This window comes from Mixophyes fleayi, unplaced genomic scaffold (assembly GCF_038048845.1).
Source record: "Mixophyes fleayi isolate aMixFle1 unplaced genomic scaffold, aMixFle1.hap1 Scaffold_190, whole genome shotgun sequence".
In the NCBI taxonomy this organism is placed as follows: domain Eukaryota; kingdom Metazoa; phylum Chordata; class Amphibia; order Anura; family Limnodynastidae; genus Mixophyes; species Mixophyes fleayi.
In genome coordinates this window covers 131108-145234 of record NW_027446162.1, presented here as the reverse complement: position 1 = coordinate 145234, position 14127 = coordinate 131108, and the positions used below count along the sequence as shown (strand labels likewise).

The following is a 14127-nucleotide window of genomic DNA, read 5'->3' as shown; positions in this document are numbered from 1 at the left end:
TGGGCAGACAGTGTGATTAATTGCCTGGGGAGACGAGGACGGAACGGCAGGCCGACTAATCAGCGGGCGTCGTTGCACTTATGGTCAAGGGGAGGAGTTCATGCAAATTTTGCAGGCATCTCGTTTGAAAAGTCCTCGGCTCATGTGCGTGCCTTTGCAGACAGAGAGGTGTAAAGAGGGTCCCAGTGAAGGTGTCAGGCTTTTCAGGCTAGTCGGGCCTAGAATGTGCAGCAATGGAGTGTTGTGGGCCGCCGCTAAATAAAGTATACGGCGTGTGGCGTGGCTGTCTCCTACAGTTGTCAGGCCTAGCCTGAGAAGCGGGCGCTTTCCTGGGTCCCATTTCGGGTTATCGCTTCTCGGCCTTTTGGCTAAGATCAAGTGTAGTATCTGTTCTTATCAGTTTAATATCTGATACGCCCCCTATCTGGGGGCCATATATTAAATGGATTTTTAGAACAGGGAGATGGAAGAAGAGCTTGCTCTGTCCACTCCACGCATTGACCTGGTATTGCAGTACTTCCAGGACCGGTGCACTTCTCTTATCCAGTTATCCAAAAATAGAATCATGTCTCTTTTCAGCAACAAAAATCCATAAGAACAGATTTTTGTCTCCTGTGTCTTATTTCGTGTCAATTTATTGTGTCTTTTTGTTGTTTTGTTTCTTATCTCTCTTAGCAAACAAGCATTTGCAGATAAGAAGACCCTTTTCTTTGTCCAAAAGGATTACTGCATTGATCCAATTATTTCTTTAATGGAGCAACTTGTGATTTGCTAATTCAATTGGATCTCCGAATGAATGAAACTATTAATCTGACGTAGTGTGTCTCCCTCTTGTGGACCCAGTGACGGAATAAAGGCAAGTGAGGATTATGACACACCTTTTAGAACCCTGCTGTTGCAGCATGCAGCTTCCTTGTCTATTTACTTGCCGGTGGCCCGAGAAACAATTGTGATGCACCTTGAAGTGCTGTTTCTGTGACATGCTGTGAATATTCCGAAAGAAGCTGGGCAGACAGTGTGATTAATTGCCTGGGGAGACGAGGACGGAACGGCAGGCCGACTAATCAGCGGGCGTCGTTGCACTTATGGTCAAGGGGAGGAGTTCATGCAAATTTTGCAGGCATCTCGTTTGAAAAGTCCTCGGCTCATGTGCGTGCCTTTGCAGACAGAGAGGTGTAAAGAGGGTCCCAGTGAAGGTGTCAGGCTTTTCAGGCTAGTCGGGCCTAGAATGTGCAGCAATGGAGTGTTGTGGGCCGCCGCTAAATAAAGTATACGGCGTGTGGCGTGGCTGTCTCCTACAGTTGTCAGGCCTAGCCTGAGAAGCGGGCGCTTTCCTGGGTCCCATTTCGGGTTATCGCTTCTCGGCCTTTTGGCTAAGATCAAGTGTAGTATCTGTTCTTATCAGTTTAATATCTGATACGCCCCCTATCTGGGGGCCATATATTAAATGGATTTTTAGAACAGGGAGATGGAAGAAGAGCTTGCTCTGTCCACTCCACGCATTGACCTGGTATTGCAGTACTTCCAGGACCGGTGCACTTCTCTTATCCAGTTATCCAAAAATAGAATCATGTCTCTTTTCAGCAACAAAAATCCATAAGAACAGATTTTTGTCTCCTGTGTCTTATTTCGTGTCAATTTATTGTGTCTTTTTGTTGTTTTGTTTCTTATCTCTCTTAGCAAACAAGCATTTGCAGATAAGAAGACCCTTTTCTTTGTCCAAAAGGATTACTGCATTGATCCAATTATTTCTTTAATGGAGCAACTTGTGATTTGCTAATTCAATTGGATCTCCGAATGAATGAAACTATTAATCTGACGTAGTGTGTCTCCCTCTTGTGGACCCAGTGACGGAATAAAGGCAAGTGAGGATTATGACACACCTTTTAGAACCCTGCTGTTGCAGCATGCAGCTTCCTTGTCTATTTACTTGCCGGTGGCCCGAGAAACAATTGTGATGCACCTTGAAGTGCTGTTTCTGTGACATGCTGTGAATATTCCGAAAGAAGCTGGGCAGACAGTGTGATTAATTGCCTGGGGAGACGAGGACGGAACGGCAGGCCGACTAATCAGCGGGCGTCGTTGCACTTATGGTCAAGGGGAGGAGTTCATGCAAATTTTGCAGGCATCTCGTTTGAAAAGTCCTCGGCTCATGTGCGTGCCTTTGCAGACAGAGAGGTGTAAAGAGGGTCCCAGTGAAGGTGTCAGGCTTTTCAGGCTAGTCGGGCCTAGAATGTGCAGCAATGGAGTGTTGTGGGCCGCCGCTAAATAAAGTATACGGCGTGTGGCGTGGCTGTCTCCTACAGTTGTCAGGCCTAGCCTGAGAAGCGGGCGCTTTCCTGGGTCCCATTTCGGGTTATCGCTTCTCGGCCTTTTGGCTAAGATCAAGTGTAGTATCTGTTCTTATCAGTTTAATATCTGATACGCCCCCTATCTGGGGGCCATATATTAAATGGATTTTTAGAACAGGGAGATGGAAGAAGAGCTTGCTCTGTCCACTCCACGCATTGACCTGGTATTGCAGTACTTCCAGGACCGGTGCACTTCTCTTATCCAGTTATCCAAAAATAGAATCATGTCTCTTTTCAGCAACAAAAATCCATAAGAACAGATTTTTGTCTCCTGTGTCTTATTTCGTGTCAATTTATTGTGTCTTTTTGTTGTTTTGTTTCTTATCTCTCTTAGCAAACAAGCATTTGCAGATAAGAAGACCCTTTTCTTTGTCCAAAAGGATTACTGCATTGATCCAATTATTTCTTTAATGGAGCAACTTGTGATTTGCTAATTCAATTGGATCTCCGAATGAATGAAACTATTAATCTGACGTAGTGTGTCTCCCTCTTGTGGACCCAGTGACGGAATAAAGGCAAGTGAGGATTATGACACACCTTTTAGAACCCTGCTGTTGCAGCATGCAGCTTCCTTGTCTATTTACTTGCCGGTGGCCCGAGAAACAATTGTGATGCACCTTGAAGTGCTGTTTCTGTGACATGCTGTGAATATTCCGAAAGAAGCTGGGCAGACAGTGTGATTAATTGCCTGGGGAGACGAGGACGGAACGGCAGGCCGACTAATCAGCGGGCGTCGTTGCACTTATGGTCAAGGGGAGGAGTTCATGCAAATTTTGCAGGCATCTCGTTTGAAAAGTCCTCGGCTCATGTGCGTGCCTTTGCAGACAGAGAGGTGTAAAGAGGGTCCCAGTGAAGGTGTCAGGCTTTTCAGGCTAGTCGGGCCTAGAATGTGCAGCAATGGAGTGTTGTGGGCCGCCGCTAAATAAAGTATACGGCGTGTGGCGTGGCTGTCTCCTACAGTTGTCAGGCCTAGCCTGAGAAGCGGGCGCTTTCCTGGGTCCCATTTCGGGTTATCGCTTCTCGGCCTTTTGGCTAAGATCAAGTGTAGTATCTGTTCTTATCAGTTTAATATCTGATACGCCCCCTATCTGGGGGCCATATATTAAATGGATTTTTAGAACAGGGAGATGGAAGAAGAGCTTGCTCTGTCCACTCCACGCATTGACCTGGTATTGCAGTACTTCCAGGACCGGTGCACTTCTCTTATCCAGTTATCCAAAAATAGAATCATGTCTCTTTTCAGCAACAAAAATCCATAAGAACAGATTTTTGTCTCCTGTGTCTTATTTCGTGTCAATTTATTGTGTCTTTTTGTTGTTTTGTTTCTTATCTCTCTTAGCAAACAAGCATTTGCAGATAAGAAGACCCTTTTCTTTGTCCAAAAGGATTACTGCATTGATCCAATTATTTCTTTAATGGAGCAACTTGTGATTTGCTAATTCAATTGGATCTCCGAATGAATGAAACTATTAATCTGACGTAGTGTGTCTCCCTCTTGTGGACCCAGTGACGGAATAAAGGCAAGTGAGGATTATGACACACCTTTTAGAACCCTGCTGTTGCAGCATGCAGCTTCCTTGTCTATTTACTTGCCGGTGGCCCGAGAAACAATTGTGATGCACCTTGAAGTGCTGTTTCTGTGACATGCTGTGAATATTCCGAAAGAAGCTGGGCAGACAGTGTGATTAATTGCCTGGGGAGACGAGGACGGAACGGCAGGCCGACTAATCAGCGGGCGTCGTTGCACTTATGGTCAAGGGGAGGAGTTCATGCAAATTTTGCAGGCATCTCGTTTGAAAAGTCCTCGGCTCATGTGCGTGCCTTTGCAGACAGAGAGGTGTAAAGAGGGTCCCAGTGAAGGTGTCAGGCTTTTCAGGCTAGTCGGGCCTAGAATGTGCAGCAATGGAGTGTTGTGGGCCGCCGCTAAATAAAGTATACGGCGTGTGGCGTGGCTGTCTCCTACAGTTGTCAGGCCTAGCCTGAGAAGCGGGCGCTTTCCTGGGTCCCATTTCGGGTTATCGCTTCTCGGCCTTTTGGCTAAGATCAAGTGTAGTATCTGTTCTTATCAGTTTAATATCTGATACGCCCCCTATCTGGGGGCCATATATTAAATGGATTTTTAGAACAGGGAGATGGAAGAAGAGCTTGCTCTGTCCACTCCACGCATTGACCTGGTATTGCAGTACTTCCAGGACCGGTGCACTTCTCTTATCCAGTTATCCAAAAATAGAATCATGTCTCTTTTCAGCAACAAAAATCCATAAGAACAGATTTTTGTCTCCTGTGTCTTATTTCGTGTCAATTTATTGTGTCTTTTTGTTGTTTTGTTTCTTATCTCTCTTAGCAAACAAGCATTTGCAGATAAGAAGACCCTTTTCTTTGTCCAAAAGGATTACTGCATTGATCCAATTATTTCTTTAATGGAGCAACTTGTGATTTGCTAATTCAATTGGATCTCCGAATGAATGAAACTATTAATCTGACGTAGTGTGTCTCCCTCTTGTGGACCCAGTGACGGAATAAAGGCAAGTGAGGATTATGACACACCTTTTAGAACCCTGCTGTTGCAGCATGCAGCTTCCTTGTCTATTTACTTGCCGGTGGCCCGAGAAACAATTGTGATGCACCTTGAAGTGCTGTTTCTGTGACATGCTGTGAATATTCCGAAAGAAGCTGGGCAGACAGTGTGATTAATTGCCTGGGGAGACGAGGACGGAACGGCAGGCCGACTAATCAGCGGGCGTCGTTGCACTTATGGTCAAGGGGAGGAGTTCATGCAAATTTTGCAGGCATCTCGTTTGAAAAGTCCTCGGCTCATGTGCGTGCCTTTGCAGACAGAGAGGTGTAAAGAGGGTCCCAGTGAAGGTGTCAGGCTTTTCAGGCTAGTCGGGCCTAGAATGTGCAGCAATGGAGTGTTGTGGGCCGCCGCTAAATAAAGTATACGGCGTGTGGCGTGGCTGTCTCCTACAGTTGTCAGGCCTAGCCTGAGAAGCGGGCGCTTTCCTGGGTCCCATTTCGGGTTATCGCTTCTCGGCCTTTTGGCTAAGATCAAGTGTAGTATCTGTTCTTATCAGTTTAATATCTGATACGCCCCCTATCTGGGGGCCATATATTAAATGGATTTTTAGAACAGGGAGATGGAAGAAGAGCTTGCTCTGTCCACTCCACGCATTGACCTGGTATTGCAGTACTTCCAGGACCGGTGCACTTCTCTTATCCAGTTATCCAAAAATAGAATCATGTCTCTTTTCAGCAACAAAAATCCATAAGAACAGATTTTTGTCTCCTGTGTCTTATTTCGTGTCAATTTATTGTGTCTTTTTGTTGTTTTGTTTCTTATCTCTCTTAGCAAACAAGCATTTGCAGATAAGAAGACCCTTTTCTTTGTCCAAAAGGATTACTGCATTGATCCAATTATTTCTTTAATGGAGCAACTTGTGATTTGCTAATTCAATTGGATCTCCGAATGAATGAAACTATTAATCTGACGTAGTGTGTCTCCCTCTTGTGGACCCAGTGACGGAATAAAGGCAAGTGAGGATTATGACACACCTTTTAGAACCCTGCTGTTGCAGCATGCAGCTTCCTTGTCTATTTACTTGCCGGTGGCCCGAGAAACAATTGTGATGCACCTTGAAGTGCTGTTTCTGTGACATGCTGTGAATATTCCGAAAGAAGCTGGGCAGACAGTGTGATTAATTGCCTGGGGAGACGAGGACGGAACGGCAGGCCGACTAATCAGCGGGCGTCGTTGCACTTATGGTCAAGGGGAGGAGTTCATGCAAATTTTGCAGGCATCTCGTTTGAAAAGTCCTCGGCTCATGTGCGTGCCTTTGCAGACAGAGAGGTGTAAAGAGGGTCCCAGTGAAGGTGTCAGGCTTTTCAGGCTAGTCGGGCCTAGAATGTGCAGCAATGGAGTGTTGTGGGCCGCCGCTAAATAAAGTATACGGCGTGTGGCGTGGCTGTCTCCTACAGTTGTCAGGCCTAGCCTGAGAAGCGGGCGCTTTCCTGGGTCCCATTTCGGGTTATCGCTTCTCGGCCTTTTGGCTAAGATCAAGTGTAGTATCTGTTCTTATCAGTTTAATATCTGATACGCCCCCTATCTGGGGGCCATATATTAAATGGATTTTTAGAACAGGGAGATGGAAGAAGAGCTTGCTCTGTCCACTCCACGCATTGACCTGGTATTGCAGTACTTCCAGGACCGGTGCACTTCTCTTATCCAGTTATCCAAAAATAGAATCATGTCTCTTTTCAGCAACAAAAATCCATAAGAACAGATTTTTGTCTCCTGTGTCTTATTTCGTGTCAATTTATTGTGTCTTTTTGTTGTTTTGTTTCTTATCTCTCTTAGCAAACAAGCATTTGCAGATAAGAAGACCCTTTTCTTTGTCCAAAAGGATTACTGCATTGATCCAATTATTTCTTTAATGGAGCAACTTGTGATTTGCTAATTCAATTGGATCTCCGAATGAATGAAACTATTAATCTGACGTAGTGTGTCTCCCTCTTGTGGACCCAGTGACGGAATAAAGGCAAGTGAGGATTATGACACACCTTTTAGAACCCTGCTGTTGCAGCATGCAGCTTCCTTGTCTATTTACTTGCCGGTGGCCCGAGAAACAATTGTGATGCACCTTGAAGTGCTGTTTCTGTGACATGCTGTGAATATTCCGAAAGAAGCTGGGCAGACAGTGTGATTAATTGCCTGGGGAGACGAGGACGGAACGGCAGGCCGACTAATCAGCGGGCGTCGTTGCACTTATGGTCAAGGGGAGGAGTTCATGCAAATTTTGCAGGCATCTCGTTTGAAAAGTCCTCGGCTCATGTGCGTGCCTTTGCAGACAGAGAGGTGTAAAGAGGGTCCCAGTGAAGGTGTCAGGCTTTTCAGGCTAGTCGGGCCTAGAATGTGCAGCAATGGAGTGTTGTGGGCCGCCGCTAAATAAAGTATACGGCGTGTGGCGTGGCTGTCTCCTACAGTTGTCAGGCCTAGCCTGAGAAGCGGGCGCTTTCCTGGGTCCCATTTCGGGTTATCGCTTCTCGGCCTTTTGGCTAAGATCAAGTGTAGTATCTGTTCTTATCAGTTTAATATCTGATACGCCCCCTATCTGGGGGCCATATATTAAATGGATTTTTAGAACAGGGAGATGGAAGAAGAGCTTGCTCTGTCCACTCCACGCATTGACCTGGTATTGCAGTACTTCCAGGACCGGTGCACTTCTCTTATCCAGTTATCCAAAAATAGAATCATGTCTCTTTTCAGCAACAAAAATCCATAAGAACAGATTTTTGTCTCCTGTGTCTTATTTCGTGTCAATTTATTGTGTCTTTTTGTTGTTTTGTTTCTTATCTCTCTTAGCAAACAAGCATTTGCAGATAAGAAGACCCTTTTCTTTGTCCAAAAGGATTACTGCATTGATCCAATTATTTCTTTAATGGAGCAACTTGTGATTTGCTAATTCAATTGGATCTCCGAATGAATGAAACTATTAATCTGACGTAGTGTGTCTCCCTCTTGTGGACCCAGTGACGGAATAAAGGCAAGTGAGGATTATGACACACCTTTTAGAACCCTGCTGTTGCAGCATGCAGCTTCCTTGTCTATTTACTTGCCGGTGGCCCGAGAAACAATTGTGATGCACCTTGAAGTGCTGTTTCTGTGACATGCTGTGAATATTCCGAAAGAAGCTGGGCAGACAGTGTGATTAATTGCCTGGGGAGACGAGGACGGAACGGCAGGCCGACTAATCAGCGGGCGTCGTTGCACTTATGGTCAAGGGGAGGAGTTCATGCAAATTTTGCAGGCATCTCGTTTGAAAAGTCCTCGGCTCATGTGCGTGCCTTTGCAGACAGAGAGGTGTAAAGAGGGTCCCAGTGAAGGTGTCAGGCTTTTCAGGCTAGTCGGGCCTAGAATGTGCAGCAATGGAGTGTTGTGGGCCGCCGCTAAATAAAGTATACGGCGTGTGGCGTGGCTGTCTCCTACAGTTGTCAGGCCTAGCCTGAGAAGCGGGCGCTTTCCTGGGTCCCATTTCGGGTTATCGCTTCTCGGCCTTTTGGCTAAGATCAAGTGTAGTATCTGTTCTTATCAGTTTAATATCTGATACGCCCCCTATCTGGGGGCCATATATTAAATGGATTTTTAGAACAGGGAGATGGAAGAAGAGCTTGCTCTGTCCACTCCACGCATTGACCTGGTATTGCAGTACTTCCAGGACCGGTGCACTTCTCTTATCCAGTTATCCAAAAATAGAATCATGTCTCTTTTCAGCAACAAAAATCCATAAGAACAGATTTTTGTCTCCTGTGTCTTATTTCGTGTCAATTTATTGTGTCTTTTTGTTGTTTTGTTTCTTATCTCTCTTAGCAAACAAGCATTTGCAGATAAGAAGACCCTTTTCTTTGTCCAAAAGGATTACTGCATTGATCCAATTATTTCTTTAATGGAGCAACTTGTGATTTGCTAATTCAATTGGATCTCCGAATGAATGAAACTATTAATCTGACGTAGTGTGTCTCCCTCTTGTGGACCCAGTGACGGAATAAAGGCAAGTGAGGATTATGACACACCTTTTAGAACCCTGCTGTTGCAGCATGCAGCTTCCTTGTCTATTTACTTGCCGGTGGCCCGAGAAACAATTGTGATGCACCTTGAAGTGCTGTTTCTGTGACATGCTGTGAATATTCCGAAAGAAGCTGGGCAGACAGTGTGATTAATTGCCTGGGGAGACGAGGACGGAACGGCAGGCCGACTAATCAGCGGGCGTCGTTGCACTTATGGTCAAGGGGAGGAGTTCATGCAAATTTTGCAGGCATCTCGTTTGAAAAGTCCTCGGCTCATGTGCGTGCCTTTGCAGACAGAGAGGTGTAAAGAGGGTCCCAGTGAAGGTGTCAGGCTTTTCAGGCTAGTCGGGCCTAGAATGTGCAGCAATGGAGTGTTGTGGGCCGCCGCTAAATAAAGTATACGGCGTGTGGCGTGGCTGTCTCCTACAGTTGTCAGGCCTAGCCTGAGAAGCGGGCGCTTTCCTGGGTCCCATTTCGGGTTATCGCTTCTCGGCCTTTTGGCTAAGATCAAGTGCAGTTGTGGCAGATCAGCACTTGCCTCTTTAACTAGAGGGCTGGAATGCAGCTTTGAAAGGCTGGGACAAATGTGCATCCGGACTGGAAACCCGGGGGGCCATAAATCACGGGTCAAGAGACCTTAATATAGATACAACGTGATTCTGTTGGCACCCACGCACTTTTGACCTCTTTCTCCTAAGCAATGCTATATTCTTTGCCCGGACCTTTTTGGCTGGGCAAGAAAATTTTTATACCCGGCCCAGGGTGAAGCTCCGGCGGATCTCAGGGGCAAAATGGGTCCCCTAGTGTGGCAGGCCAAGGGGGCCCATACTAGCCCAGCCACCCGGCTGGGGCCGTACCCACTCGGCTTGAGTCCTGGGTGAAGCTCCGGCAGATCCCAGGGACTAATGGGGCCCTCCTAGCTTTGCGGCGACGAGGGTCCAACCCCGCCCAGCCACCCGGCTGGGGCCGTACCCAATCGGCACACCGAGCACTGGGTGAAGCTTCGGCGGATCCCAAGGGCTAAGAGGCTCCCCTAGCTTTGCGGCGAAGGGAGTCAGACGACCCCGGCCCCTAAGTGACCTTTTTGGTTCTGGGGGTCGAGGACCAGGGTCCTTCCTCTCCGGAGGGAGGACCACGCACCGAAAACTCTTGTGCATGTTTTTTGGGTATTTACTCATTTTTTTCGTGCACAAGGGACGAGCTCAAGGCTTTAAATAAAAAAAAAAAAAAAAATCTGTTCTTATCAGTTTAATATCTGATACGCCCCCTATCTGGGGGCCATATATTAAATGGATTTTTAGAACAGGGAGATGGAAGAAGAGCTTGCTCTGTCCACTCCACGCATTGACCTGGTATTGCAGTACTTCCAGGACCGGTGCACTTCTCTTATCCAGTTATCCAAAAATAGAATCATGTCTCTTTTCAGCAACAAAAATCCATAAGAACAGATTTTTGTCTCCTGTGTCTTATTTCGTGTCAATTTATTGTGTCTTTTTGTTGTTTTGTTTCTTATCTCTCTTAGCAAACAAGCATTTGCAGATAAGAAGACCCTTTTCTTTGTCCAAAAGGATTACTGCATTGATCCAATTATTTCTTTAATGGAGCAACTTGTGATTTGCTAATTCAATTGGATCTCCGAATGAATGAAACTATTAATCTGACGTAGTGTGTCTCCCTCTTGTGGACCCAGTGACGGAATAAAGGCAAGTGAGGATTATGACACACCTTTTAGAACCCTGCTGTTGCAGCATGCAGCTTCCTTGTCTATTTACTTGCCGGTGGCCCGAGAAACAATTGTGATGCACCTTGAAGTGCTGTTTCTGTGACATGCTGTGAATATTCCGAAAGAAGCTGGGCAGACAGTGTGATTAATTGCCTGGGGAGACGAGGACGGAACGGCAGGCCGACTAATCAGCGGGCGTCGTTGCACTTATGGTCAAGGGGAGGAGTTCATGCAAATTTTGCAGGCATCTCGTTTGAAAAGTCCTCGGCTCATGTGCGTGCCTTTGCAGACAGAGAGGTGTAAAGAGGGTCCCAGTGAAGGTGTCAGGCTTTTCAGGCTAGTCGGGCCTAGAATGTGCAGCAATGGAGTGTTGTGGGCCGCCGCTAAATAAAGTATACGGCGTGTGGCGTGGCTGTCTCCTACAGTTGTCAGGCCTAGCCTGAGAAGCGGGCGCTTTCCTGGGTCCCATTTCGGGTTATCGCTTCTCGGCCTTTTGGCTAAGATCAAGTGTAGTATCTGTTCTTATCAGTTTAATATCTGATACGCCCCCTATCTGGGGGCCATATATTAAATGGATTTTTAGAACAGGGAGATGGAAGAAGAGCTTGCTCTGTCCACTCCACGCATTGACCTGGTATTGCAGTACTTCCAGGACCGGTGCACTTCTCTTATCCAGTTATCCAAAAATAGAATCATGTCTCTTTTCAGCAACAAAAATCCATAAGAACAGATTTTTGTCTCCTGTGTCTTATTTCGTGTCAATTTATTGTGTCTTTTTGTTGTTTTGTTTCTTATCTCTCTTAGCAAACAAGCATTTGCAGATAAGAAGACCCTTTTCTTTGTCCAAAAGGATTACTGCATTGATCCAATTATTTCTTTAATGGAGCAACTTGTGATTTGCTAATTCAATTGGATCTCCGAATGAATGAAACTATTAATCTGACGTAGTGTGTCTCCCTCTTGTGGACCCAGTGACGGAATAAAGGCAAGTGAGGATTATGACACACCTTTTAGAACCCTGCTGTTGCAGCATGCAGCTTCCTTGTCTATTTACTTGCCGGTGGCCCGAGAAACAATTGTGATGCACCTTGAAGTGCTGTTTCTGTGACATGCTGTGAATATTCCGAAAGAAGCTGGGCAGACAGTGTGATTAATTGCCTGGGGAGACGAGGACGGAACGGCAGGCCGACTAATCAGCGGGCGTCGTTGCACTTATGGTCAAGGGGAGGAGTTCATGCAAATTTTGCAGGCATCTCGTTTGAAAAGTCCTCGGCTCATGTGCGTGCCTTTGCAGACAGAGAGGTGTAAAGAGGGTCCCAGTGAAGGTGTCAGGCTTTTCAGGCTAGTCGGGCCTAGAATGTGCAGCAATGGAGTGTTGTGGGCCGCCGCTAAATAAAGTATACGGCGTGTGGCGTGGCTGTCTCCTACAGTTGTCAGGCCTAGCCTGAGAAGCGGGCGCTTTCCTGGGTCCCATTTCGGGTTATCGCTTCTCGGCCTTTTGGCTAAGATCAAGTGTAGTATCTGTTCTTATCAGTTTAATATCTGATACGCCCCCTATCTGGGGGCCATATATTAAATGGATTTTTAGAACAGGGAGATGGAAGAAGAGCTTGCTCTGTCCACTCCACGCATTGACCTGGTATTGCAGTACTTCCAGGACCGGTGCACTTCTCTTATCCAGTTATCCAAAAATAGAATCATGTCTCTTTTCAGCAACAAAAATCCATAAGAACAGATTTTTGTCTCCTGTGTCTTATTTCGTGTCAATTTATTGTGTCTTTTTGTTGTTTTGTTTCTTATCTCTCTTAGCAAACAAGCATTTGCAGATAAGAAGACCCTTTTCTTTGTCCAAAAGGATTACTGCATTGATCCAATTATTTCTTTAATGGAGCAACTTGTGATTTGCTAATTCAATTGGATCTCCGAATGAATGAAACTATTAATCTGACGTAGTGTGTCTCCCTCTTGTGGACCCAGTGACGGAATAAAGGCAAGTGAGGATTATGACACACCTTTTAGAACCCTGCTGTTGCAGCATGCAGCTTCCTTGTCTATTTACTTGCCGGTGGCCCGAGAAACAATTGTGATGCACCTTGAAGTGCTGTTTCTGTGACATGCTGTGAATATTCCGAAAGAAGCTGGGCAGACAGTGTGATTAATTGCCTGGGGAGACGAGGACGGAACGGCAGGCCGACTAATCAGCGGGCGTCGTTGCACTTATGGTCAAGGGGAGGAGTTCATGCAAATTTTGCAGGCATCTCGTTTGAAAAGTCCTCGGCTCATGTGCGTGCCTTTGCAGACAGAGAGGTGTAAAGAGGGTCCCAGTGAAGGTGTCAGGCTTTTCAGGCTAGTCGGGCCTAGAATGTGCAGCAATGGAGTGTTGTGGGCCGCCGCTAAATAAAGTATACGGCGTGTGGCGTGGCTGTCTCCTACAGTTGTCAGGCCTAGCCTGAGAAGCGGGCGCTTTCCTGGGTCCCATTTCGGGTTATCGCTTCTCGGCCTTTTGGCTAAGATCAAGTGTAGTATCTGTTCTTATCAGTTTAATATCTGATACGCCCCCTATCTGGGGGCCATATATTAAATGGATTTTTAGAACAGGGAGATGGAAGAAGAGCTTGCTCTGTCCACTCCACGCATTGACCTGGTATTGCAGTACTTCCAGGACCGGTGCACTTCTCTTATCCAGTTATCCAAAAATAGAATCATGTCTCTTTTCAGCAACAAAAATCCATAAGAACAGATTTTTGTCTCCTGTGTCTTATTTCGTGTCAATTTATTGTGTCTTTTTGTTGTTTTGTTTCTTATCTCTCTTAGCAAACAAGCATTTGCAGATAAGAAGACCCTTTTCTTTGTCCAAAAGGATTACTGCATTGATCCAATTATTTCTTTAATGGAGCAACTTGTGATTTGCTAATTCAATTGGATCTCCGAATGAATGAAACTATTAATCTGACGTAGTGTGTCTCCCTCTTGTGGACCCAGTGACGGAATAAAGGCAAGTGAGGATTATGACACACCTTTTAGAACCCTGCTGTTGCAGCATGCAGCTTCCTTGTCTATTTACTTGCCGGTGGCCCGAGAAACAATTGTGATGCACCTTGAAGTGCTGTTTCTGTGACATGCTGTGAATATTCCGAAAGAAGCTGGGCAGACAGTGTGATTAATTGCCTGGGGAGACGAGGACGGAACGGCAGGCCGACTAATCAGCGGGCGTCGTTGCACTTATGGTCAAGGGGAGGAGTTCATGCAAATTTTGCAGGCATCTCGTTTGAAAAGTCCTCGGCTCATGTGCGTGCCTTTGCAGACAGAGAGGTGTAAAGAGGGTCCCAGTGAAGGTGTCAGGCTTTTCAGGCTAGTCGGGCCTAGAATGTGCAGCAATGGAGTGTTGTGGGCCGCCGCTAAATAAAGTATACGGCGTGTGGCGTGGCTGTCTCCTACAGTTGTCAGGCCTAGCCTGAGAAGCGGGCGCTTTCCTGGGTCCCATTTCGGGTT

The 14127-nt window shown here is 46.2% G+C and overlaps 12 non-coding genes and 1 pseudogene across 12 annotated transcripts; all 13 read left to right on the top strand.

Moving 5' to 3' along the window:
• The first annotated feature begins 348 nt into the window (after positions 1-348).
• On the top strand, positions 349-539 carry LOC142119470 (U2 spliceosomal RNA). The gene has a single exon (XR_012683328.1). It is a non-coding gene; the product is annotated as a U2 spliceosomal RNA (small nuclear RNA).
• Positions 540-1353: 814 nt separating this feature from the next.
• Positions 1354-1544, top strand: LOC142119469 (U2 spliceosomal RNA). Its single transcript, XR_012683327.1, has one exon. It is a non-coding gene; the product is annotated as a U2 spliceosomal RNA (small nuclear RNA).
• Positions 1545-2358: 814 nt separating this feature from the next.
• On the top strand, positions 2359-2549 carry LOC142119468 (U2 spliceosomal RNA). Its single transcript, XR_012683326.1, has one exon. It is a non-coding gene; the product is annotated as a U2 spliceosomal RNA (small nuclear RNA).
• An 814-nt stretch (positions 2550-3363) lies between these two features.
• On the top strand, positions 3364-3554 carry LOC142119467 (U2 spliceosomal RNA). The gene has a single exon (XR_012683325.1). It is a non-coding gene; the product is annotated as a U2 spliceosomal RNA (small nuclear RNA).
• An 814-nt stretch (positions 3555-4368) lies between these two features.
• Positions 4369-4559, top strand: LOC142119466 (U2 spliceosomal RNA). The gene has a single exon (XR_012683324.1). It is a non-coding gene; the product is annotated as a U2 spliceosomal RNA (small nuclear RNA).
• An 814-nt stretch (positions 4560-5373) lies between these two features.
• Positions 5374-5564, top strand: LOC142119465 (U2 spliceosomal RNA). The gene has a single exon (XR_012683323.1). It is a non-coding gene; the product is annotated as a U2 spliceosomal RNA (small nuclear RNA).
• An 814-nt stretch (positions 5565-6378) lies between these two features.
• Positions 6379-6569, top strand: LOC142119464 (U2 spliceosomal RNA). Its single transcript, XR_012683322.1, has one exon. It is a non-coding gene; the product is annotated as a U2 spliceosomal RNA (small nuclear RNA).
• Positions 6570-7383: 814 nt separating this feature from the next.
• On the top strand, positions 7384-7574 carry LOC142119461 (U2 spliceosomal RNA). Its single transcript, XR_012683320.1, has one exon. It is a non-coding gene; the product is annotated as a U2 spliceosomal RNA (small nuclear RNA).
• Positions 7575-8388: 814 nt separating this feature from the next.
• On the top strand, positions 8389-8579 carry LOC142119460 (U2 spliceosomal RNA). Its single transcript, XR_012683319.1, has one exon. It is a non-coding gene; the product is annotated as a U2 spliceosomal RNA (small nuclear RNA).
• Positions 8580-10088: 1509 nt separating this feature from the next.
• Positions 10089-10298, top strand: LOC142119481 (U2 spliceosomal RNA; annotated as a pseudogene).
• Positions 10299-11112: 814 nt separating this feature from the next.
• On the top strand, positions 11113-11303 carry LOC142119459 (U2 spliceosomal RNA). Its single transcript, XR_012683318.1, has one exon. It is a non-coding gene; the product is annotated as a U2 spliceosomal RNA (small nuclear RNA).
• Positions 11304-12117: 814 nt separating this feature from the next.
• LOC142119458 (U2 spliceosomal RNA) lies at positions 12118-12308 on the top strand. The gene has a single exon (XR_012683317.1). It is a non-coding gene; the product is annotated as a U2 spliceosomal RNA (small nuclear RNA).
• Positions 12309-13122: 814 nt separating this feature from the next.
• On the top strand, positions 13123-13313 carry LOC142119457 (U2 spliceosomal RNA). The gene has a single exon (XR_012683316.1). It is a non-coding gene; the product is annotated as a U2 spliceosomal RNA (small nuclear RNA).
• The last annotated feature ends 814 nt before the right edge of the window (positions 13314-14127 follow it).